General features: G+C 46.2%; 1 long non-coding RNA gene across 1 annotated transcript in view; it reads left to right on the top strand.

The window, feature by feature from the left end:
- The first annotated feature begins 2547 nt into the window (after positions 1-2547).
- The window catches only part of LOC125931487 (uncharacterized), a 35893-nt gene continuing 14764 nt past the window's right edge, over positions 2548-23676 (top strand). Inside the window, exons 1-3 of the long non-coding RNA XR_007460450.1 lie at positions 2548-2630; positions 3492-3680; positions 12674-12788. This is a non-coding gene — a long non-coding RNA (uncharacterized LOC125931487). The remainder of the gene's footprint in view (positions 2631-3491; positions 3681-12673; positions 12789-23676) is intronic.

Below are 23676 nucleotides of genomic sequence, written 5' to 3'. Positions count from 1 at the left end.
AAAAAAGAAAGAAATTATACCAAGTCTTTACAGTCTCTTTCAAAGGATAGAAGCAGTGGGAATGTTTCCTCACTCATTCTATGAGACCAGCATTACCCTAATACCAAGACTAGACAAAGGCACTACAAGGAAAGAAAGCCACAGGGGCACCTGGGTGTCTCAGTCAGTTGAAGGTCCGACTTGGGCTCAGGTCACGATCTCACGGTTTGTGAGTTTGAGCCCTGCGTTGGGCTCTATGCTGATGGCTCAGACCCGGAGCCTGTTTCAGATCCTGTGTCTCCCTCTCTGCCCCTCCCCTGCTCACACTCTGTCTCTCTCTCTCTCAAAAATAAACATTAAAATTTTTTCTTAGAAAAGAATACCACAGGCCAATATGTTCACGAACACAGATGCAAAAATCCTCAACTAGGAAGATCCACAGAGACGGCAAGTAAGCACGTGAAGAGATGCTCCACCTCATATGTCCCCCGGGAAATGCAAATTAAAACACTAATGAGATACCACTACACATCTTTGAGAGAATGGCCAAAAGCCAGAACACCAACACCACCAAATGTTGGCAAGGACTTGGAGCAACACGAACTTCCCTACACGGCCGGTGGGAACGCAAAACGCTCCAGCCACCTCGAAGCACAGTTTGGCAGCTTCTTACTAAATTAAACATATTCTTACCATCTGATCTGATCATCATGTTTCTCAGTATGTACCCAAGAGAGTTGAAAACTTACGTCCACACAAAAGCCTGTACATGGATGTTTATAGCAGCTGTGTTCATAATTGTCAAAACTCGGAAGCACCCAAGATGGCCTCCAGTAGGTGAATGGATACATAAACTGGGGTCTGTCCAGGCAGTGGAATATTATTCGGTGCTGAAAAAATATTGTGGTATGAAGCCATGAAAAGACATGGAGGAACCTTAAATGTATATTACTAAGTGAAAGAAAACAATGTGAAAAGGTCCATACTGTGTGATTCCAACTATATGGCACTCTGGGGGCACCTGGGTGGTTCATTCGCTTGAGTGTCTGACACTTGATTTTGGCTCGTCATGATCCCAGGGTTCTGGGATCGAGCCCCATGTCGGGCTCTGTGCTCAGCATGGAGCCTGCTTGAGACTGACTCTCTCTCTCTCTCTCTCTCTCTCTCTCTCTCTCCACTCCCCCTTCCAGGCACCCCCAGTGGTATGTTTTTTATAAAGGATGAACCAACACTGACACATCTTCACACTACGTCCATAGTTTACCTTAGAATTCACTCTTTGTGGTGTATATCCGATGGGTTTGGACAAATATATAATGACATGTATCCATCATTAGATCAAGCCCCGTGTCGGGCTCTGCACTGAGCATAGAGCCTGCTTAAGATTCATTCGCTCTCTCCCCCTCTCTGTCTCTCTCTCTGATGGTGCCTGGATGGCTTAGTTGGTTGAGTGTCTGACTCTTGATTGCAGCTCAGGTCATGATCCCAGAGTCCTGGGATCATAAAGTCCTTGAGATTTTCTGTCTCTCTCTGCCCCTCTGCCCTTGTCCTCTGCTCACACACTCCCTCTGTCTCTAAAGTAAGAAAACAGGGGCACCTGGGTGGCTCAGTTGGTTAAGCATCCGACTTCGGCTCAGGTCATGATCTCGCGGTCCGTGAGTTCGAGCCCCATGTCAGGCTCTGTGCCGACAGCTCGGAGCCTGGAGCCTGCTTCGGATTCTGTCTCCCTCTCTCTCTGCCCCTCCCCCACCTGCACTGTGTGTGTCTCTCTCTCAAAAATAAAAACATTAAAAAAATTAAGAAAACAAAACAAAAAAAGATGGGGTGCCTGGGTGGCTCATTCAGATAAGCATCTGGCTACTTTCTGCCCAGATCATAATCTCAGTTTCATGCCTTTGAGCCCGACCTCGGGCTCTGCACACTGACCATAAGGAGACTGCTTGGGATTCTCTCTCTCTCTCTCTCTCTCTCTGCGCCCCTCTCCCCTTGCTTGCTCTGTCTCTTGGACAATAAGCAAACCTAAACAAACAAAAAGGTACCACTGTAGTGAGTGGCACTGACGAGGAAGAGGGTGTGCATATGTGGTGGCAGAACACGGGAAATCTCTGTAACTTTCGATGTTACTGTAAACCGAAAACCGCTCTAAAAAAAAGAAATCCTGGAAAAAAGAAAAAAACTGCCCAAGAACGAACCCCAAATTGAGGAGCTCTGGTGGTCGCAGGAGCCGGAGAAGGGACAGTCCGGCCACTATGGCACTGCTCTGGCCATGAGGAGCTCAGGCGTGGAGTGCCATGGCAACGAGGAAGACTAAACGTCCTGGAGCCTCCAAAGAATGTCACTCGTCATGCTTGCAAAGCTGTGACTAAAGGACGCGGCCCGATGAGGAACATCTTTATCCGACCGAGAGAAGAAGAAATCGGAGGAAGGAATGCACGCACGTGGCTGGAGGTCCGCCTCAGGCACCCCCCCCCCCGGAGCCACGTGACCAGCCCTAGCCAATGAGACGCCAGCGGAAGCCGGTAAGAGCCTGCGCAGGAGCTTCCGCTCCCCTCCCCAGGCCCATCAGGCTGTGCGGTGAGGATGTGACCATCAGCGTCCAGCCGTCAACCTGGCCGTGTCGTGCCCCAAGGGACGTGGCGTGTGAACGAGAAGTAAACCTTTGGTGTTTAAAGCTACTCACGTTTTAGAGTCGTTCCCACAGCCCAGTCTAACTTCACCTGACCGGGGCGGGGGGGGGGGGGGGAGTGCAGCGAGGGACCTCCTGGAGGGGGAGGGGGGTTCAGAAGAGTCTGTAGCGATGCGGCTTAGTAAACGGCCACAGGAGTGCCGTCTCGTCCCTGCAGCAACGAGGAGTCTAATTTGTAGGATGCACGCTCTTGCCCAAGGGCCCCACGCAGCCCACAGATCGGCGTTGTTTTGGCCAAGATAAAGGTTAAAAGATTCCCACGTGGGAGACGGGCGGTGCGGGATTTATCCCCCTCTTAGCCAGAGTGCCCACTGCGGCCTGTTCTGGCAGCGTCGCTGGACTTGTGCGTTTGCCTCGGAGCCCCCGAAGGCATTTGGGTTTGCAGCCTCCCCCCGCCACCGTTGGTCGGTGCGTCAAACCCATCGAGAGAGAGCAACGTAGGCGCTACCCTTCTCATTAAATAGACGAGAAAACAGACGCCCTCAGAGGTCAAGAGGCGGCCGCGCAGTGACACAGCAGGTCAATGGCAGAGCTGGGGCCTGAACCCCGGGGCTCACGAGGCTTCTCTGCCGGGCAGGACGCCCGACCCCGGAGACAGCTGCCTTCTGCGACTGCAATCATCCTAGGAGGTTAATCTATTGATTGCAGACTCTATTGTCTAATCAGCCCACACACTGCCTGAGTTTATCACCAAGCAAATTCCCATTTGTTTTTAACAGGAAAATCACACCATCCTGCAATGCCTTGAACCAAACTCTGCAGTCTCAACAAACAGCTTGCCTTTTAAATCCATAAGCTAAACACAAATCTCTTTGCATTCTTGCAGCCAAGCTGTTGCGGCTCTTTTTCTGAGTCTGTACTTCGTGATAAAGACAGCCGAGCGGGGGAAATTAAAGAAACAACTACGACGAAATGGCTCCAGGGTAAACTAATAAGCGCCAAAGGCAAGGGGCAAGAGACTGCGTGTGGAATGATCCCATTTGCATAAATGGAAAACTAAGAAATTTATTTACAGGTATTATGTGTATTTATATTTATACATGCAAAAATGTCTCTAAGGATATGCGTGAAACATTACAGTCCTATCTGGAGAGCAGACTGGGGGGTCAGGAGTGGGAGGGGGGCAGCCACTGCCGGTGCCCCCAGCCCTCAGGCCCCGTCAACACAACCACTGCCCTCATGACTTGGCTTGAAGCGTCGTTGGGGCCACAGAGCCTTCCCGGGCCATGCTCTGGGTGGGTGGAAATGCTTGAGAATTAACACCCCCTGAGAGCCACCCTCAATCAATGACTGGTGGGAATTAATGGAGAAATACACCAAGTCCTGTACCCCCTGAGTGGGACGATTCTGAGATCATCCATGCGTGCTCTGCACGGATCACCAGAGTTCCCTGCGTCCCTGGGCTCTAGGTGCTCTCAGTGCGGCCCTGTTCTTTTCTGGCTCCCTTCCTTTCAGGTCTCATCTTCCCCCTCCCTGACCCTTCCCAGTAAATTCCACACGCTGTCTCAAGGCTGGTTTCTGAAGGAACAACGCTATCTAATACCAACGTCTTCAATGAAATCGTGGAAATGTTCAATGTCCGCACTTTCCAGGACGGTAGCTACTAGCCACGTGTGACGCTTAAATGGAAATTACTTTAAAATGCAGTTCTTTAGTCACCCTGGCCACACTTTGTATGCTCCGCAGCCACATGGATGGCACAGAACAGATCATTGCCATCATCCCACAAAGTCGTATCGGACAGTACGGGTTTGCGGTCGGCATTGGTGGAAATGAGTGTAGATTTGTACCAGGCGCAGCAAGAAGCAAGCTGAGGTTTTGAAAGGGGGAAAGGATATGATCTCACCTCTCCGAGTCCCTCGGCTGTCTGTGTGTGGGGTCTGTGTGTGAAGCCTGGTTCTGACTCAAGTACTCTCTGACATCTGTTACCAAATTTCTTTTTAAGTTTTTTTAAAAAGTTTATTTATTTGAGAGAGAGAGAGCGAGCACGGGTGCAAGAGAGAGGTAGGGAGGGTCAGAGAGGGAGAGACAGAATCCCAAGCAGGGTCCACACTGTCAGTGCAGAGTCCAATGTGGGGCTTGATCTCACAAACCTTGAGATCATGACCTGAGCCAAAATCAAGAGTCAGACCCTTAACCGACTGAGCCACCCAGGTGCCCCAGGTGTGGCCAAATCTTAAGCTTTTCCGTTCTCAGCTGAGAAGGAGGCTGCTAGCCCATGAGACCAAAGCACCCCTCCATCCAGGGGGACACAGCCCCTAGCCAGCGCACTCTGGGCCCCCACAGTGCCACAGAAGAGGGCCCACCTCACAGGTCTGCACAAGTCTGGTGGAAGGGCATGGCTTTTGAACTTTAAAAGCCTGGAAGAGGTTCTTCTTTGCTCTACTTTCCCATCTCAACCCTTCCCTCCGTAATGAGCACAGACAGAAGGGCAGGGCTCCAATTTGTGAGTTTGTGGGAAGACCAAAGGAGTAAGGAAATACCAGGAAAAACATTTAAAAAAATTTTTTTAATGTTTATTTGTGAGAGAGAGATAGAGGGAGAGAGAGACAGTGTGTGTGTGGGGGGGGGGGGGTGCGGGGAAGGACAGAGAGGGAGCCACAGAATCCTAAGCAGGCTCCAGGCTCTGAGCTGTCAGCACAGAGCCCGACACGGGGCTCAAACTCACAGACCTTGAGATCATGACCTGAGCTGAAGTCAGACGCTTAACTGACTGAGCCACCCAGGTGCCCCCAGGAACAACATTTTTTATAAAAACAACACTAATAATACTATAAGTCAAAAATATGGCCTTCCCATGTTAGTATTAATTTTCAGATAACACAGATATTTTAAGGGAATCAATGATCATCCCATCTCTTTTTCTGTATATGCCTGGACAATGGCCTACTTATGTGATTATGCCCATTTAATGACAAACATGGCTTTCTCCAGGCTGTTTAACTGTAGCAATGCAATTTATGCGGATGGCGAAGTTCACGGCCACGTACAGTATCTAAATATTGGGCAATTCCGTCTATGTGAACTGTCCAGAAAAGGGGAATCCATAGAGACAGAAAGTAGATTGATTGGTGGTTGCGAGGGTGAGGAGACTGAAGAGAAAGGGAATGTTAACGAGTTCGGGGTTTCTTTTCAGGGTGATGAAAATGTTCAAACGTTGATCGTGGTGGTGGTTGCCCAGCTCTGTGAACGTGCTAAAAATATCACTAAATTGCACATTTTATTTTTTTATTTAAAAAAGTTTTTAGGTTTATTTCTTTATTTAGAGAAGTAGCACAAACGGGGAAGGGGCAGGGAGAGGGAATCCCAAGGAGGCTCCGCACCAGCAGCACAGGGCCCGACACGGGGCTCGAACTCACGAACCATGAGATCATGACCTGAGCCGAAGCCAGACGCTTAACTGTGCCACTGAAGTGCCCCAAATCAGACATTTTAGATGGGTAAATTGTATGGGATGTGGATTATATCTCAACAAAGCTGTTATGAAAAAGGCTGATAGGGCACCTGGGTGGCTCAGTTGGTGGTTGGGAGTCCGACTTCGGCTCAAGTCATGATCTTACAGTTCGTGGGCTCGAGCCCCAAGTCGGGCTCTGTGCTGACGGCTCAGAGCCTGGAGCCTGCTTCAGGTTTGGTGTCTTCCTCTCTCTTTGCCCCTACCCCACTCGCATTCCGTCTCTCTTTCTCTCAAAAATAAACAAACAGTAAAAAAAATTTTTAAAAGGCTGAGAAATATGAAGAAGGTCTTATAAAATGGATGGGTCCCGAGGGCATGATGCTCAGTGAAATAAGTCAGAGAAAGACAAATGCCACCTGACTTCAGTTATATGTGGAATCTCAAAACCAAAACAAATGAATAAACAAAAAGCAGAACCAGACCCATAAATACAGAGAAGGAACAGATCGTTGCCGGGGGAGAGTGGGGTGGGGACATAGGCAGAATGGGCAAAGAGGTGTGGGAGATACGGGCTTCAGTTTGGAATGAGTAAGTCGCAGGGATGAAAGGTACGGCCTGGGGAATACGGTCACTGGTAGTGTAATAGCGCTGCATGGTGACAGATGGCGGCCACCCTTGTGGCGAGCACAGCGTAACGTATAGAGCTGTCGAATCACTGTGTTGTACACTTGAGATTAATGTAAGGTGTCAACCACTTGGAGGGAGGGAAGGAAGGAAGGAAGAAATACAAAGAAGGTCTTGTCTACGGTGAGAAAGAAATTCTCCGCTATGGCTCTGTAACTCTAATCTTTGACCCCCTCAGGGCTTTTTCTGCGTTTCTACCTGATGTACACAGTAGCTTCTCAGTCTCTGTTAAGAAAGCTCTTCATAGGTAAGCTTGAACTCTCTAGCTACTCTTCCTCAGAGTATAACCGTCTGCATGATTTCAAGGGATTCTATACCATGTTTCCGTTGGCCTCATAGCACTGGAGGCATTCCCTCCCATCTTGAACACTTTTCAACTTTTACAATTCCTTTCCATACCCTTTCTGTGAAACAGATAGGATTTATCAATCCTGTGGTGACCCCAGCCGTATTCTAATTAGCTCGGCTTCGGCTAGTTTGCCTGGCTTCCCGATCTGGATGTTCCCTTTCAGGAAAATCAGAAACTCTGGAGAGCTGAAATGTCATCTTTATTGACTTAGGAGTACAACAGTTAGTGTTCGAACCCACTGACTAGTTGACAGCTACCTTTCCTGCCCCTGGGCGAGGTCTTTTACTGTTTGCATCTGTACTGCATGGGAGCTCGCCGTCCGGGCTGTCAGGTGCTAGGGAGAGCAAAGCAAGCCTCCGCCCTCAAGGAGCTGCTGTCTACCTGGGGATACCGGTGAATGCGAAAGAAAGGATTCTCCTCTGTAACCCTACCCCTGCTCAGCCATTCATTAACTCTGGGAAGAGATGAGATCCGGAAATAGAGAAAATAAGAGTCACCTTTGGGCTCTTGGGTTCCAACAGCCTCACGCTCGGGAGGGATAAGTGGAACTCCTATGTGCAAATAGCATAGACTTTGGAGAACAGGAGATCAGTTTCAACAATGTGTCGTCACCCTCTCTCAGCCATTTCCCAGTCTCCTGTCCCAGGAGGGGCAGTTGCCAGAGGGGCAGTTACACAAGCAGATACATTTTGGGTTTTGTAACCCTTCCCCCAGAAAAGCCGGAGGCAAGAGAGGACAGAAAGAAGCTGTGACAGACACCAACGGTTGTCCTGAACCCTGATGCTGTTCAGATATTGGGTGACAATGTGTTGAGCTCCAGGGAGTGAATCGTCATTGTTCTAATCCAGCCATGGTGATCCCGCCCTTTGCCAGCGGGTGGTTTAGGGGTGCCATGTGACCCAGTTCTGCCCAATGAGTCATTAAGGAGAAGAGTTCTGGAAAGACTCTTCCTCCTTGAAAGAAAGCCAAGGACCACTCCTCCCTGCTTTGGATGTGGTCATGAGACAATGTGATACTTAGTGCCAAGCAAATATTTTATGACTAAGAGCAGGAAGCCAAGAGAACGGCAAAGAAGTAGCCTGTCTGCTTCCAACCTTGTCACGTGAGATGATTCAATCCATATTTTTAAACCACTTGACTTGCAGCCAAAAGCTTTCTAATTAATACGGACCTGACCTAGGTATCCCAGAAGAGGTTGTGTCTCGCCTCCTGGGTGGAATCCTGTGGCAGGAGTAAGACCCTAGAAAAATCATGGCCCCTCGGTCTGTGGCAAATGGGTCTCAGGCAGCCAGGCATGGGCACAAAAGCATGTTCCCCATGTGTCTGAGGGTGGCAGAGGTAGACAGGGTCTTAGGAAGCCCCACAGATGTTCCTATGGAGTCCCTCAAAAAATAACTACTGGGGAGCCTGGGGGGGGGGGGGCTCAGTCGGTTAAGCATCCGAGTCTTGATTTCAGCTCAGGTCATGATCTCATGGTTTGTGCATTCGAGCCCCGAGTTGGGCTCCGTGCTGGCAGCACAGAGTCAGCTTGGGATTCTCTCTCTCCCTCTCTCTCTCTGCCCCTACCCTGCTCGTGCACTCTCTCTCTCTCTCTCTCAAAATAAATAAACTTTAAAGATAAGTATTAAAAAAAACCACATTGCACAAATCTGTCTACATTTCTTTTTGAAATCAATTATTTATTTATTTATTTATTTATTTATTTATTTTGAGAGAGAGTGCACACGCACGTGTGGGGGAGTGGGGAAGGGGCAGAGGGAGAAGGAAAGAGATAATCTCCAGCAGGCTGCACACCCATCACAGAGCCCGATGCAGGGCTAGATCTCACAATGGTAAGATCATGACCTGGGCCGAAATCAAGAGTCTGGCGCCTCACCAACTGAGCCACCCGGGCGCCCCTGTCTACGTTTCAGCAGAGCCCAGTGAATACTTTGTCGGGGGGTTGGCACTGCTTCTGAGGACCAGCATTTGGGAACAGCACGTGGAGACCACACCCCAGTGATCCATTTCCAGCTCATTGTGGCAGAGACTGTTGGTTGTCTCCCAATATCCAATGTCCCTTCTTCCATAGTCATAGGAACTGTGATTTTTAGCTGGACCTACGGAAACGCCACGTTTCCTAGCCTCCCTTGCAGTTAGATGTGGCTGTGTGCCTATGTCCTGGCTGATGAGGTGTGAACGAAAGTGTCCCATGGCTGCCGTCAGGCACCTCCTTCAAAAGACAGCAGGCACATACCGTGGTGCAGTTTTCTTCTTCACCCCTTGCCTCTCCTGCTGCCCAGAATTCCCATGTGGTGGCTAGAGTCCCAATCATCTCACACCATAGATGGAAGGTCGCACCCTGGGGATTGGGGAGCAGTGAGAGGAAGGGAGCCTGGACCCTTGAGGACTGCAGGAAGCACAACAGCCACACCAGCTCTGGACTGCCCTGCCCTAACTTTTACACGAGGAAGCAAAGTTCTGTCTTCTTGAACTACTGTGATTTAGAGTCTCGCTTTACCGACAGCGGCACCTAATCCTCTTTGAGACATGTAGCCACCAGCCATGCTGTGAGAAGGCCCCGGGGTCAGGCCAGTCAGGATCTGGGCTATTCAAGATGGAGGACGGCCATGGCGATTTCCTCCCATTATTGACTCACATCCTCTGCCCACTGTAGTCGCATTTATAATAACTCACTTTGTCTGACGTTTCTGCTTCCCTGCATGTATCATTTTTCTTTCTGTTTTCTGTTGCGAGTGCTTCATGAGATGTTTCAAGCTTTTTTAAAAGAAAAATGTGCAGTAGAAATAGAAGTTGTTACCGAACAGATACAAGTGGCAGAGAATCTCTTTATAACCACGCATGAAGTGAAAAGCAAAGGGGTATAAGAATCAAGTTTCTAAAAAGAGCCCATAAAAGGCACTACTGTTCCGTCGTCTGTGGCTCCTTCCGCTTTCTCTGGGGTAAATGGCATTCCCTGTGCAATGGAGACATGCACATCTGTTATTTCTGTTCTAGAATATAGTGTGTCTCTTCAGGTCACAAAAGTCCATTGTTGCCCAAGTTATGAGGAGAAGAGTATGAATCTATCATGAGCATTTTCCAGTACACAGCACTTTCCTGTCATCTTTCCAGTAAAACAGTTCTGGGTACTAGCTGGGAAAGCAAATTTCTGGTACAACATTCTGTCCTCTGTTCTTAGACCTGTTCCATATAAGGAAGCAAATATACTGACCACAAATTGGGCATTGTTTGAGATTTTCACAGTAACGTGTTCGATTATGTTATGAACCTAAGTAAGAAAGTCCATAGAAATAATAATCATCTGTGGGGTTTAAGAGCCTAATAAATGGCAACCCTCCTTCTACCCAAGTTTAAGACCAACTGAAAAATAAATTCAAGAGTCCAACAAGTGGAGATAGAAATAATCAGCATTGTTGATGACCGAAGAATGTGGCCTTAAATCCAGGGGCCAACAGACTTTCCAATACATTCTCACCGACTTGAACCTAAGTGTGGGCTCTGCTATTTCTGGGGCGGTGCCCATGCCATAAGCTTCTCTCCTAATGGAGAGCAAAACAGAGTGGACCCTTTATGTGGGCAGACAAATCTGGAAGAGAACTCAAGAAACCCTGAGCCAAGCATGCTCACCTCCTTCTTCCAAATTCACCAATTAGATGGGTCATTCCTTCTCGGGGGAGGGATGGTTAGTGGGGTAGGGGCGTGGGCAGAAGCTGGACTCGGACACACGTCCTTTTCCCACTTGTAGCAGACTCAGTTCTTGCCCCATCTCTACCCGCCAGGACTTACCACTTAAGGCTGACTTCCGACTGTCTGTATTAACATCTTTTTTCCCAAGGGCTTTCTCCAAACTATGGAATCAGCAGTGCACAACCAGTGACTGATGGGGGTTGATTAATTCCCAGCTCCCTTGCCTATATCACATAGATAACTGAGGTGCCTGTTCTATGCCGCTTCCCAGAACTTTCTGGTAGGATGCAGCCTCAGTCACCCACAGTGATGCCCTGCTCAATCACACACTGTTGGCTGCCTTTGTTCCCCGTCTCACCTCTACCATGTCCCCAGTGCTTTCAGGAGTCACCACCCAAGTAAACTGCTTTTGTCATCTGGTTATCTTGAGATCAGCTAGAGCGGGGGTCAGCAAACTTTTTCTCTAAAGAACCAGATAGTGAATATTTTAGGCGTTGCAGCTACTCAGCTCCAACATGGCAGCACGAGAGGCAGATGGGCACAAAGACAACACATGACAAAAACGGGTGTGGCTGTGTGCCAGTAAAGCCTTGTATTTACAGAACCAGGCAGTGGGCTGGGTTTGGTTGGTGGGCCAAGTCAGAGTTTGCTGACGCCTGATCTAGGGCCATGGACCTCCACCATCCTCTGTATTAGTTCTCTACAGCTGTGGCACACATTGCCACAAACTAACTTAGCAGTTTGAACACAAATTTCTTATCTCACAATTCCACGGAGGGCACAACTCTGGAATTACCTCGTGTCAGAGGGAAGAAAAACCTCTATCTCTTTTAAGCCATTTTTTGGGGATTTGCTTTATATACAACTTCGTAACTTAACTGATGGAGAGGGACTCGATAACTTTTCCTGGGTCACCTTGTAGCTATAGATTGGGAATGCAAACCGAGCTCTCTCGGGCTACAGTGGGCTTGGGGCCAATCATCCGTGTCTGTGGACTGGAAAGTGGGAATGTCTCTTTAATTGGGAGACGAAAATGTCCTTTGATCTCATGGACTTAAATCAGGCCTTTATTTCATACATTCTCTTTTGATTCCAGCTTCCTGCCTCTGGAAAGGTCTTTTTGTTATTGCTAACAAAGAAAATATGAATGAGGAGTAAACTACCTTCCATAGTTGAAGTCATTTCAGTAGAGATGAATGTCATTAGAGACTTTTTTTTTTCATATTTTTGAAAGGTTATTTGAGAGAGAGAGCGGGAGACAGAATCCCAAGCAGGCTCTGCACTGTCAGCACAGAGCCTAATGTGGGGCTCAAACCCACGGAATCGCAAGATCATGACCTGAGCCGAAGTCAGATGCTTAACTGACTGAGCCACCCAGGCGCCCCGAACCTCATTCCTTAGGATTAGGACAATTTTTAGAGTGAAATTTAACTTGTATGTGTGTGTGTGTGTGTGTGTGTGTGTGTGTGTGTGTGTTTTACTGTTATAATACATGTGACACATGCACAGTGCAAGAAATGAGAACCAGAAAGGAGCTACAAAATGAGAGGCACAGTTTTGTCTCCTCAACATAGACCTAACTCCCACTACCTGCTACATTATAGATCTTTCCAGAACCCTTTTTATACACATACAATAATATATACGCATGTCCACTCTATCACAAATAGAAATGTACTACACGTGTTGTTTGCATTTACTGAATCTTGTATCACATAATCACATATAAGATCCCAAGTAATATTAAATGGCTGTAGAATATTTCCATTGTACGGATGCAGAATGGTTTATTTAACTGGTGTTTCCTTATGATTGGACAATCGGGGTTTTATTTTTTAATGCAAATAATTCTACAATGTATATGCTTGATCTTTTTTCCTTGTCTCCATAGTACAAGTTCCTAGATGTGGACCTGCTGGGTCAGAGAGCATTGTCCAGCTTTAATTTTCAGAGATATTGCCAAAGTGCTCTGCAAAGAGATCGCCTGAAACCGCCCTCTCCCAGCAGTAAGTGAGAATGCGTATGTCTCTTCTTTGCCAGTGTAGCTGTTAACAAATTGGTGGATCGTTGCCAATCTGATAATGAAAAAAAATGTATTTTCTTGATATTTTAATCTGCATGTTTAAAAGTATAAGTGAAAGTAAGCCTTTTGTCACTATTTATTGGCCACTGGGATTTCTTGTTCTGAGAACTGCTTATTCATGTCCTGTCCCATTTTTCTGTCAGGTTCTTCATTTTTTTCTTATCGATTTAATAAGAGCTTTTTGCAACTTTCGGAAATTAGTCACAAGTCATATATCTTGAAAAGTTCTTACTAGTACGTGTTGTCTTTTAACTCTGTCTGTGGCAATTTTCCCTACGAGAGCTTTTTTGTTTTTTGTGAAATTTATTAATCTTTTCCTACATCTCTTCTTAGTCTTGTCCCCATGATTACAAATTAGTCCCCCCAAATTTTAGTGTTGGATTTTTTTTCCAGATAGAGTAAAACCTTGGTTTGCGAGCATAATTCATTCCAGAAACATGCTTGTAATCCAAAGCACTTGTGTATCAAAGCGAATTTCGAGAACCATTGGCTCAGTTGTGATCATGTAACGTTCGGCATCACCTACTACTCGTATTGTAAGATATCACTCGTTTATCAAGTTAAAATTTATCAGCAATGTAAGAATGAAATATGGCCGTTTGTAGCAACGTGGATGGAACTGGAGAGTGTGATGCTAAGTGAAATAAGCCATACAGAGAAAGACAGATACCATATGGTCTCACTCTTATGTGGATCCTGAGAAACTTAACAGAAACCCATGGGGGAGGGGAAGGAAAAAAAAAAAAAAGAGGTTAGAGTGGGAGAGAGCCAAAGCATAAGAGACTGTTAAAAACTGAGAACAAACTGAGGGTTGATGGGGGGTGGGAGGGAGGGGAGGGTGGGTGATGGGTATTGAGGAGGGCACCTTTTGGGATGAGCACTGGGTGTTGTATGGAAACCAATTTGACAATAAATTTCATATATTAAAAAAAAAAAGAAGCCTCAAAAAAAAAAATAAAATAAAATAAAATTTATCAGCAATGTCTGCTGGTCTTGCGGAATACTCACAGAACAAGTTGCTCACAACCCAGGGTTTTACTGTGTATCTTTGGTTCCCTGGTGTAAGAGGAGACATAGAGTTTTCATCTTGTTTTCTCCAAGTGACTAGACAGGTATTCCAAACCCGTTTATTGAATAATCCATCTTTTCTTGTCTTGATTTCGTACGTGACTGTCATCGTGTTTCCAATTCTCATATGGATTTGGGTCTATTTCCAAACCCTGTTCTCTTCTTCTGCTCAAGTTATTCTTGGTCCAGAAACCCAATTTTAATTAGTTTTGCTTTATAACCTATTTTCCTATGTAGTAAAGCTAATCACCACCCCTTACCTGTTAATCATTTCCCCCCCAGGGTTCCGGCTATTCCACATGCTTATTTAAACCAATCAGTGTTGACTGGGCAACTCCTAAGCAACAGGCAGTGGTCTAAGCACTGGGGATACAGCAGTGACCAGAACAGGGAAAATATCTGCCCACGTGGTGCTTACGTTCTAGCTGCATGAGAGAGGAAGACAAATCAGTCAAATACCTACAGTGTCAAAGGGTGATAAGTGAGACGGAGAGAGACAAAATAGGGAAGGAAGATAGGAAGTGGGGAAAGTACGAAACCAGGGGATCAAGACAGGCTTCATTGAGAATATGGCGGTTGAGGTGAGGAAACAAAGTGCGCGGACAAGCAGAAGCACTGTGCAAAGGCCCTGAGACCAGAGGCCAGTGTGCCTGGAGCAAAGCGCATGAGAGAGAGAAGGAAATGAGGTCAGAGAAGTAACAGGGAGTAATCCAAGAGGGCCTTGTGGGAAAATGAAGATTTGGGCTGTTTCTCTGAGCAAGATGGGGAGCCATTGGTGAATGCAGAGCAAAAGTGTGTCATAAGTGGACTTAAAGTTCCAAAAACTGATACTATGGATATTTTGGTTGGAATGACGTTGAAATCTCACATTAATTTACAGAGGATATGTGTGTGTGTGTGTGTGTGTGTGTGTGTGTATATGTATACACATATATATATACATACATATATATACATATATATGTGTGTATATATATATACAACCATATGTGTATATATATATACACACACACACACATATGTATATATATACACACATATTATAAGTCATGTATATAAAGTAATATATATTAAGTAAAATATATATATTTTTTAAGTATCTCTGTACCCAGTGTAGAGCTCTAACAACTCCAAGATCAAGAGTCGTATGCTCTACCGACTGAGCCAGCCAGGCACCCCAGAGGTTGACATCTTGAAAATCCTGTGTCCTCATACCCAAAAATAAGATATGCAGCAATATTATAAATGCACAAAGTGACAAATTGAATTACCTCTAGGAATGTATTCTACAGATACAGTTGTATATGTGCAAAATGACTTATATATACAAGTATTGTCTATGATACCAAAAGATTGGAAACAATGCCAACATCCAGACATCTACTGGTATAGGACTGGCTAAGTAATTTTGACACGTGCATGGGGCACCTAGTTGTCTCAGTTGGTCAAGCATGTGACTCTTGATCTTGGGTTGTAAGTTGGAATCCCACGTTGGGTGTAGAATTTACTTAAAAATAAAATCTTTAGGGGAGCCTGGCTGGCTCAGTCAGTTAAGCATCCGACTTCAGCTCAGGTCATGATCTCACGGTTCATGGGTTCGAGTCTCACATTGGGCTCTGTGCTGATGGCTCAGAGCTTAGAACCTGCTTCGGGTTCTGTGTCTCCCTCTCTCTCTGCCTCTCCCCTGCTCACACTCTGTCTCTCTCTCTCTCTCTCTCTCTCTCAAAAATAAACATTATTTAAAAATTTTAATAAAATATTTAAAAATAATTAAAAAATTTTGGACACATACACTCAATGGAATGACATGCCACTACAAAACAGTAAGGAGAATCTTTATGTACTGATTCAGAATGATCGCCTAGATGAACTACTAATAAAAGCAAGGTAGAGAGAATAGTGTGTGGAGTATGCTGCTTTGGGGATAAAAAAGGGAACTATATATTACGTATGAATTTACTTCGGTAGTGATACAATATGTTTGTAAGAATACATAAGACACTGCTAACAATAGTTACCACTAGCGAGGGGCACTGGGGAACTGGAAGACAGGGACATTTTTCACTGTATACCTTTTTCTATCTTTGGACTATTGAACCATGTGCATATAGTATCCTTCCAAAAAGAATATAAATATACATCTCAATGAAATTGAGTATGTCTTTATGTTAGGGCCATTTTGGAAATGTATTTGGCAATGACTCAAACAGAATTAGTAGAGACCTAAGTCATATGCAATGACCTATATGATGTACCTTTACACGGCCAGTTGTAATAAATACACAAGTAGACAAATGTAGGGCTATATAGACAATGTGCTCATTTCTCTGCCAAAAAAATATATACTTTGGGAGAGGAAAACAGGCACAAAAGGCGATTTCCACATTTTCACAGCGCAGATGAGCTGGGAGAGCTCAGTCTCTTGGCCTGCCAATTACACACTGAAGCCTGTGCTGAATAAGTGGGCTGCGTCGTGTATTAAAAGATGATGTGTCCTACAGATAAAAGAAAAATGAATCCGGTAAGAGGGATCAGGAGCGTAGGGTGGATACCTAGGAGGAGAGTGGGGTATATAGATCTGAATTGGATGGTTAGGAAGGCTCCCTGAGAAGGTGACATTTGGGGAAGATGTGCAGAAGGGGAGGGGGCAGCCATCCTGGTGTTTGAGAGAACACCTTTGAGAGGGAACATTCCCGAGGCAGGTGTTTTCCTGGTCTGTGGAAGGGACAGCAAGGAAGCCAGTGTGGCCGGAGTAGATGGAGGTGGGGGGCACAGGCAGTGGGGAGGAGGGAGTGGATGCCACAGGGCTTTGTCAGCTCTGCTGAAGACACTGCCTTAACGAAATGGGAAACCACTAGAGGATATTGAGTGAAAGAGTGAAATGGGTCCTTCCATGTTAAGAGCATACCTCTGGTTGCCGTGCAGAGCACCAGCTGGAGGGAGTCAAGGGTAGAAGCAGGGAGGCCAGTGCCAGGATGGTTGTGTTATTCCTCACTTCACTCCCTGGAGCATATTCTCAGAGCTGTTCAAAGTAGATGCCTGTGTAGACGCTACATTCAACACAGAAGCACGGTCCTTCAAAGCTCGTTTTTTCCCCGTCATAAGAATAACACACACTCACAGCAGAAAACTTGAGAGAAACAGAAAAACATGCGTGAGAAAGGAAATTTACCAATATGGTGCCTCCCAGACACAACTACTGTTGACATTTTGGTGTGTTTCTCTCTCATCTATGGGGCTTCGCGTAGCTGGGTTCATAACATGCACACATTCCACTTGATCTCGTAACTAGTAAAATGAGCATTTTACCACTAAAAGATTTATTCTAATGAAAGCACGATATTCTTTTTTATGACTGTATAAAATTTAACTCAACCCACCCACTAAATAAGGCATCGAGAAAGACCTGTACGCACAAATTTTGGTCTGCAGTTTAGATTTGCTTTCCCTGGGACAGATTCCAGAGGTGGAACTAACAGGTCAAACAGAGGATGTGTTTTAGGGTTTTGATACTCATTGTCATATTATTTCCCCAAAAGGTTGTACCTGTATAAATTCCCATAAGTTTATTGAAGTCATAAACCACCTTTAAGAAAAAAATATCCTTTATTAGCATCATCCTCTTAAAGAAAATGTCTTTTTTTTTTTTTTTGAAGAGATCATCTTTTTTTTAATGTTTATTTATTTGAGAGAGAGAGAGCGTGCACTTGAGCGGGGAAGAGGGGCAGAGGGAGAGAGAGAGAGAGAATCTTTTTTTATTTATTTTTGCAGGGAATGGAGAGAGAGGGCACAAGTGGGGGGGCGGGGAACAGAGAGAGAGAGAGGGAGAGAGAATCCCAAGCAGGCTCTGCACTGTCAGTGCAGAGGCCGATGTGGGTCTCGATCTCACAAATTGTGAGATCGTGACCTGAACCAAAATCAAGAGTCAGATGCTTAAGAAATCGAGCCACCCAGGCGCCCTTAGAGAGCCACCCAGTGCAGAGCCCGACATGGGGCTCAATCTCACGAACCATGAGATCATGACCTGAGCCTAAATCAAGAGGCGGACACTTAACTGACTGAGCCACCCAGGCGCCCCGAGAAAATTTTTAAAATGAGAAACTGTCAGAATTTCATACATCACATGCATAGCAGAGAAGGTGAAAAATAAGAATCTGAGTATGAAAGAGTTATTAGAGTTTTTAGACCAAAGCTGTAGTTAAATTACGGTCCAGCTCAAGGAATACATATGAAACCAAGTGCGCATTGGGTATGCTTTATAGGCATAGAAGGAGCCATCACTAAATATATGTGGTTGCTAAGAGACTAAACTGGGGACTAAGACATTCTCCTCAAATTGAGTTATTCCAGGACTAGCTTTCTCTGCTTTCTAAATGGTGTGGCATGGAGACATTTGTGACAAATTGGTGTTCAGCCAGAAGGAAAGAAATATGTAGAAAGATGAAATAAGGAGTAGGAAGACGTGGGTTCTAGAGCAATTCATTACTTCCTTACTCTGGGTCAATCACTTGACCCGTTGAGTCAAGTAAAGCGGGAATAATATTGCCTGTCTCCTCTTGTCTACCTCACAAAGCTTTTATGAAGATCAAATACGCTAATAAATGGCAAAGTGATATACAACCGTAGGGTGTCGTTGCCAGACCGAAGTCTCAGGCGCGCTGCTTCAGCTACTTACATATGACACACTTTCATTCCTCTCACTGGGTTTGTCTTGCGTTCAGTTAGAGCAGATTCAACAGTCTGCTTTGGAAAAAAAAAAAATTTAGAAAGGAAAGCGTGGTGATACAGGTCCATTCGTAGCCCCCCATGAGACCGAAATTCCCTAAAGGGCACGGCTTCTATCTCATTCCCTATGTGAAGAAGTGTCCAGAACCCCCTGTGTTAGGAGGAAACAGGATTATAGCACCCTGTTTTGTCGTGTTTCTTAATGGAATATTCTAGGCGAGGGCAAGACGGAGGCCCAGTTAGGAATTTCTTTCTTTCCTGCCTCTGAGCCTGCCCTACACCCATCTTGTTATTCCATCCCCACCCTGAGCTGCCGGGCAAGCTACTCCTCATCCGTCAAATCTCAGGAAAGTCGTCTCTTCTAGCTCTTTCTCTTAAGCCATCGTGTTGGCCTGAACCTCCGTCAGCACCCAATACAACGCTGTTTCGTTGGATAATGAGTAGGCTCTTCTCCCCCTCCCGCTGGCCAGGCCCTTGTCTCCTTTGCACCTGCTGCAGCAGGCTCGTGTTCTCTGAATAAAGGCGTGCCTGAATTTTCAGGGGTCCGTGTCAGGAAAGGAGGTGAATGCATCCCTGACAGAAATGAAGCCATTATGTACTCTGTTGCCAGAAACATAGTGCTGAACCCACCTCTCTGCATAGATGCATGACTATATACTCAAACGTGTTTGTGCATACATATAAGCAGTATTCTCTTGGTAACGCAAAATGTTGAGAATAATAATGAGTTGAGGTTACTGAGGCCTGATACTAATCATGCCCAGGTCTTATGTTGAAATGGAATTGGAGTATACTCAGAAGAGCAGGGGATTTTAAAAATCTGGTCCTCCTAAATCCTCTCGCAGACATCTAATTCAGTGATCGTCAGTTGTCTGATGATTCTATAGCAGTGGAAATGCTAATAAATACTGATGTCTGTGAACCACCCCCAGAGACTCAGATTTAATTCGTCGGTGGTAGGACTTGGGCATCTGTACATTCTGTCAGCTCCCCAGGGGATTGTCACGCGCAGCCTGGCTGAGCACCACGGCTCTGAAGTGTCTGGGGTTGAGATGACAGATTTAACTAATTAAACCTGAAGGCCGATCGCACTGGACTTTCTGGACATCTGCATAAAGGCTCTCGCTCTCGCTTGCTCTCTCAGTCTCTCACCCCCTCGTTCCCTTGCTCTCTCGCTCGCTCTTCTGTTTATTCAATAAATCGCTTTGGGATGACTCTGCTGCTTTTCAGCCAGTCACGTAAGAACTCAGATCCCGATGGTTCAGATGGAAGCATCCCGGGCTGTTTAACACCCAGGATGCAGTGCTGTCAAGCATGGACTGTGGAAGGACGAAACGAAGTCAGTAGGTTCCCCTGCCTGTGTTACGTGGGTGGCCCTATTAATGGGAGGGGACACAAGAGCAAACACTGACATACTGACATTTGCCAAACCCTCTTGAACTTTCTCTTTCGGGATCAGGCATAAGCCGGGTGGGGTACCACCTGACTCTCACGTGGTGCATGCCACGTGGCCAAAAACTATCCTAAGATTCTCTGACCAGGCAGTTCCTGCCTTCTGATCATTAATCCCAGGATCCTAAGGAGCTGTGGCTCTCGGGGCAGGGTGAAGTGAGGACCGAGGTGTCCCAGCATCGGTGACACAAAAGCACTCTTTACATAAGGCCACCGTTGAATGAGGTGAGTCCCTGGTAGTACTTCTTCCAAAGCCAGCCCCTGACTGTAAATTCCCAAAGGGCTGGGTTCCTGTCTCCCCACTCTCCCAGCCTGTCACACGGAGATGGGCCTCCACCAGATACTCAGGGAGGATTTATAGAGCAAATGCCCTCCAGCTCCTTGATATTCCAATAAACCATCGAAGCCCCAGGATTTGCTTATTTGCAACACCGGAAACGGTTAACCTAGAGATAACACAAGCGCTGAGGTTTCTCCCCTGGCCCTTCCTAGGGCGGCAAGATATGCACCACAAGAGCCCAAGGCGCAGGACTGAAATAACACTGGTGCCACCCCGGCGCCATGTTGCTCTGGGTCGGGACTGGGCCCTCCTGGAGTGTACCCATGAGCCCGGAGGTCACAGAAGTCTTTGTTTGGGCCGCGGGCCCCCAGGGTCCCCACACGGCCATCTCCCTGACAGCCAGCATGCCACATGATTTTCATGAACCTTCCTTCTAAAACTCTGAGCTCAGTTCTCCCAGAGTTGCATTATCCTGGGAGCTGATTCACCGGGTACTCCACTCGACTTTGATTGCAACAATCAGGGCCTCAGCCATCAAGAGGATGAAAGAAGGAAAAATCTCGTCAGATCATGATACTTTTCAGAAAACATCAAACAGAAAAATTGTGCTCTGCCTTTTATCTCGGTGTCTTGGTTCCATTTTATTCCTCTTATTCCTTCTATCACTGCTACATCATATAACCAAGATCTTTATGCTAAAAGGAAGGGTTATAAGAGAGTGCTGTTTCCACTGTCTAGGCAAGCAGAAGAAGCTAATCCTAAGGCTTCTGCTGGAAGGAAGCCCTATCAATGTCTGTTTTCATTGGAAGGTTCTCAGAGCAAGATAATGAGAATTTCTCAGGGCCCTGATGTTCCCCTCCTTCCCCTCCATAAAATCAGCTGATTCTCACACAGATACATTTTGTCTGATTCCACGGCGTGGATACATTTGATGGAGCCTTTTCCTACAGCAGCATTGCTTGCTGATTCTGGAGATGCCACTCGTCTGACAGAGAACGTGACGTTTAATTGCACTGGACAGCCTGACTCAAGGCCACATGTGGCAGGGCTGAGCCAGGAGAGGGTCAGGATATCCATACGCATTTCTGAATGTTCAGCTCTTAAGTTCTGGTTTTGCGTTGGATTTGGGGTTTAATCGTCTGCCAACAATAAGCCAGCACTTTTACAGAATAAGAGACTGTAGAGTTTTAGGAAACTCTGCCATGATGAGTTTTCGGAAAGCTGTCAGAGCAATGCGTTACTTTCTTTCTTTCTGATGCTGAATTTCACTCCTGGATGTTTAGGTTTCTGAATCAGCCTAAATTCAGAGACCTATATAGGTTTGGAGACATTGCTAATGGTGATAAAAATAATGACATTTATCAAACATCCTTCCTTTATGAGCCAGGCATCATATGCATAAGAAGCCCACCCCAGGGACAGGGGCAAAAGCACAGGAGGAGGAGTCCAGAGACCCAGGCTAAGGGTCCGACTCTTGAATTTGGCTCAGGTCACGATCTCACAGTTTGTGAGTTCGAGCCCTGCATCGGGCTCTGCGCTGACAGCATGGAGCCTGCTTGGTTTTCCTCTCTCTCTGCCCCTCCCTGCTCTCTCTCTGTCTCTTAAAATAAACATTAAAAAAAAAAAAAAAAAAAAAGAGACCCAGGTTCCAGCCTTGACCCTGCCACTCACTAGCTGTGCTATTTGGGGTAACTTTCTGAACCTCCATTTCTTCATTGTAAAGGTATGTGTTGAGCTACATGATCTGTCTACAGTTTCTTCCACCATCTACAATTCTAGATAGATACAAGTTCCCAAAACTCACTTGGCCACATTTGACAAAATGCAAACAAGAAAAGAAAAAAGAAGGAAAAGAAAGATGAAAAACAACCGAAGAAATAATTTGAGGCTTCCTTCCTTTTGCTATTCTTTGAGTTCAGCGACGATCATTTTTTCTTCTTATCATTTAGTGGGAAGGATAGAAATCTCGAAAAAATGAGAAATGAAAGGACACAGACAGCAGAGGCACAGGAAGGGGAGGGGCAGAGAGGAAGAGCCAAATAGTGCATTGACAGCAGCTGCGGCCCCCAGGCCTGCTGCTCCCTCTTTTGCCAGTGGCCCTGAGAACCCCAGCGAAGCACAGCCTGTGAGATGGGGCACTGGCCCAGCAGGGTTTCCCAGTCTTCTAGGCCACACTTGCCCTCACTTCAACAAACATGGAGAGGATCCCTTCTTTGTATATAAGGAAAAACAGGCCTCAGCAGTGTCGGGGTGGCTCAGTTGGTTGAGCAGTTGAGTGTCTGACTTCAGCTCTGGCCACTATCTAGCGGTTCATGAGTTCGAGCCCCATATCAGGCTCTCTGCTGACAGTGCAGAGCCAGCTTCGGATCCTCTGTCTCTCCCCTCCCCCCCCCCCCCCGCTCTCTCTGCCCCTCCCCCCTATGTGCTTGCGCTCTCTCTGTCTTAAAAAAACATTTTTTTTTTAAATAAAAATAAAAAAAGGAACAACAGGCCTTTAGAAACTTGCAGGGAGATGTGGGAGTCAAGATGTTAACAGAGAAAGCGATCTCAGGAAGTAGAGAATCAAGTGCAACATTGTGTGGGAGGGACAGAAGGCCCCAGGGGTGGTCAGAGAGCAAGGTGACCTGTGGGGGCTGCCGGGGTCTGAGGAGGCTGCAGGAAAGATTGAGCTTGAGGGTTGGGCAGTAGGCATGTGGGCAGCCAGGAAAGAAAGGGAAGAACCTTCCAGATCCATCTGTCTCATGATACTTACTCCTTTACGTGGCAGGGGCCTTCGGAAGACAGTGTCCCCACTTTTCCCCAGAAGCTCAGCTATTGGTTTAAGTCAGCCTGCATAGATGTGTCAGTAGTGGAAGGACCAGCACTTTTCTTCAGAAGGGACGTTTGTCCAACACATGGAACAGTCCTGTTTCCTGTCAACGCGGGGCTCGTTTCCTGAAAATGTTTATTATTTTTTTTCTTTCAATTAAGACATTCTGCGGTGGATTTCACAGCCTCAACTGACGGACTTAGCCTCTTGGTTGAGTGGTATGTCATTATTTGCAAGATGATCCTGCCCAAATGTGGATGATTTATTGCCTCTTCTTCCACTCCTCTGTCTCTGGAGATCTGTGTTTAGGTAGGAAGTCTGGGGGCACAGGAGAGAAAAGAAGCTGTCATTTTTGGTGTTGGTTCAGTTTCACTTACTTGAAGAATCAGATCGGCAAACAAAGAGTCTGCTTCTGCTTTGGCACTCTTATTTTATTTTATTTTATTTTATTTTATTTTATTTTATTTTATTTTATTT

The sequence above is a fragment of the Panthera uncia genome, chromosome X, assembly GCF_023721935.1.
Source record: "Panthera uncia isolate 11264 chromosome X, Puncia_PCG_1.0, whole genome shotgun sequence".
NCBI lineage: Eukaryota > Metazoa > Chordata > Mammalia > Carnivora > Felidae > Panthera > Panthera uncia.
The sequence above is the reverse complement of the archived record's forward strand: the minus strand, read 5'-3'. Positions and strand labels throughout refer to the sequence as shown.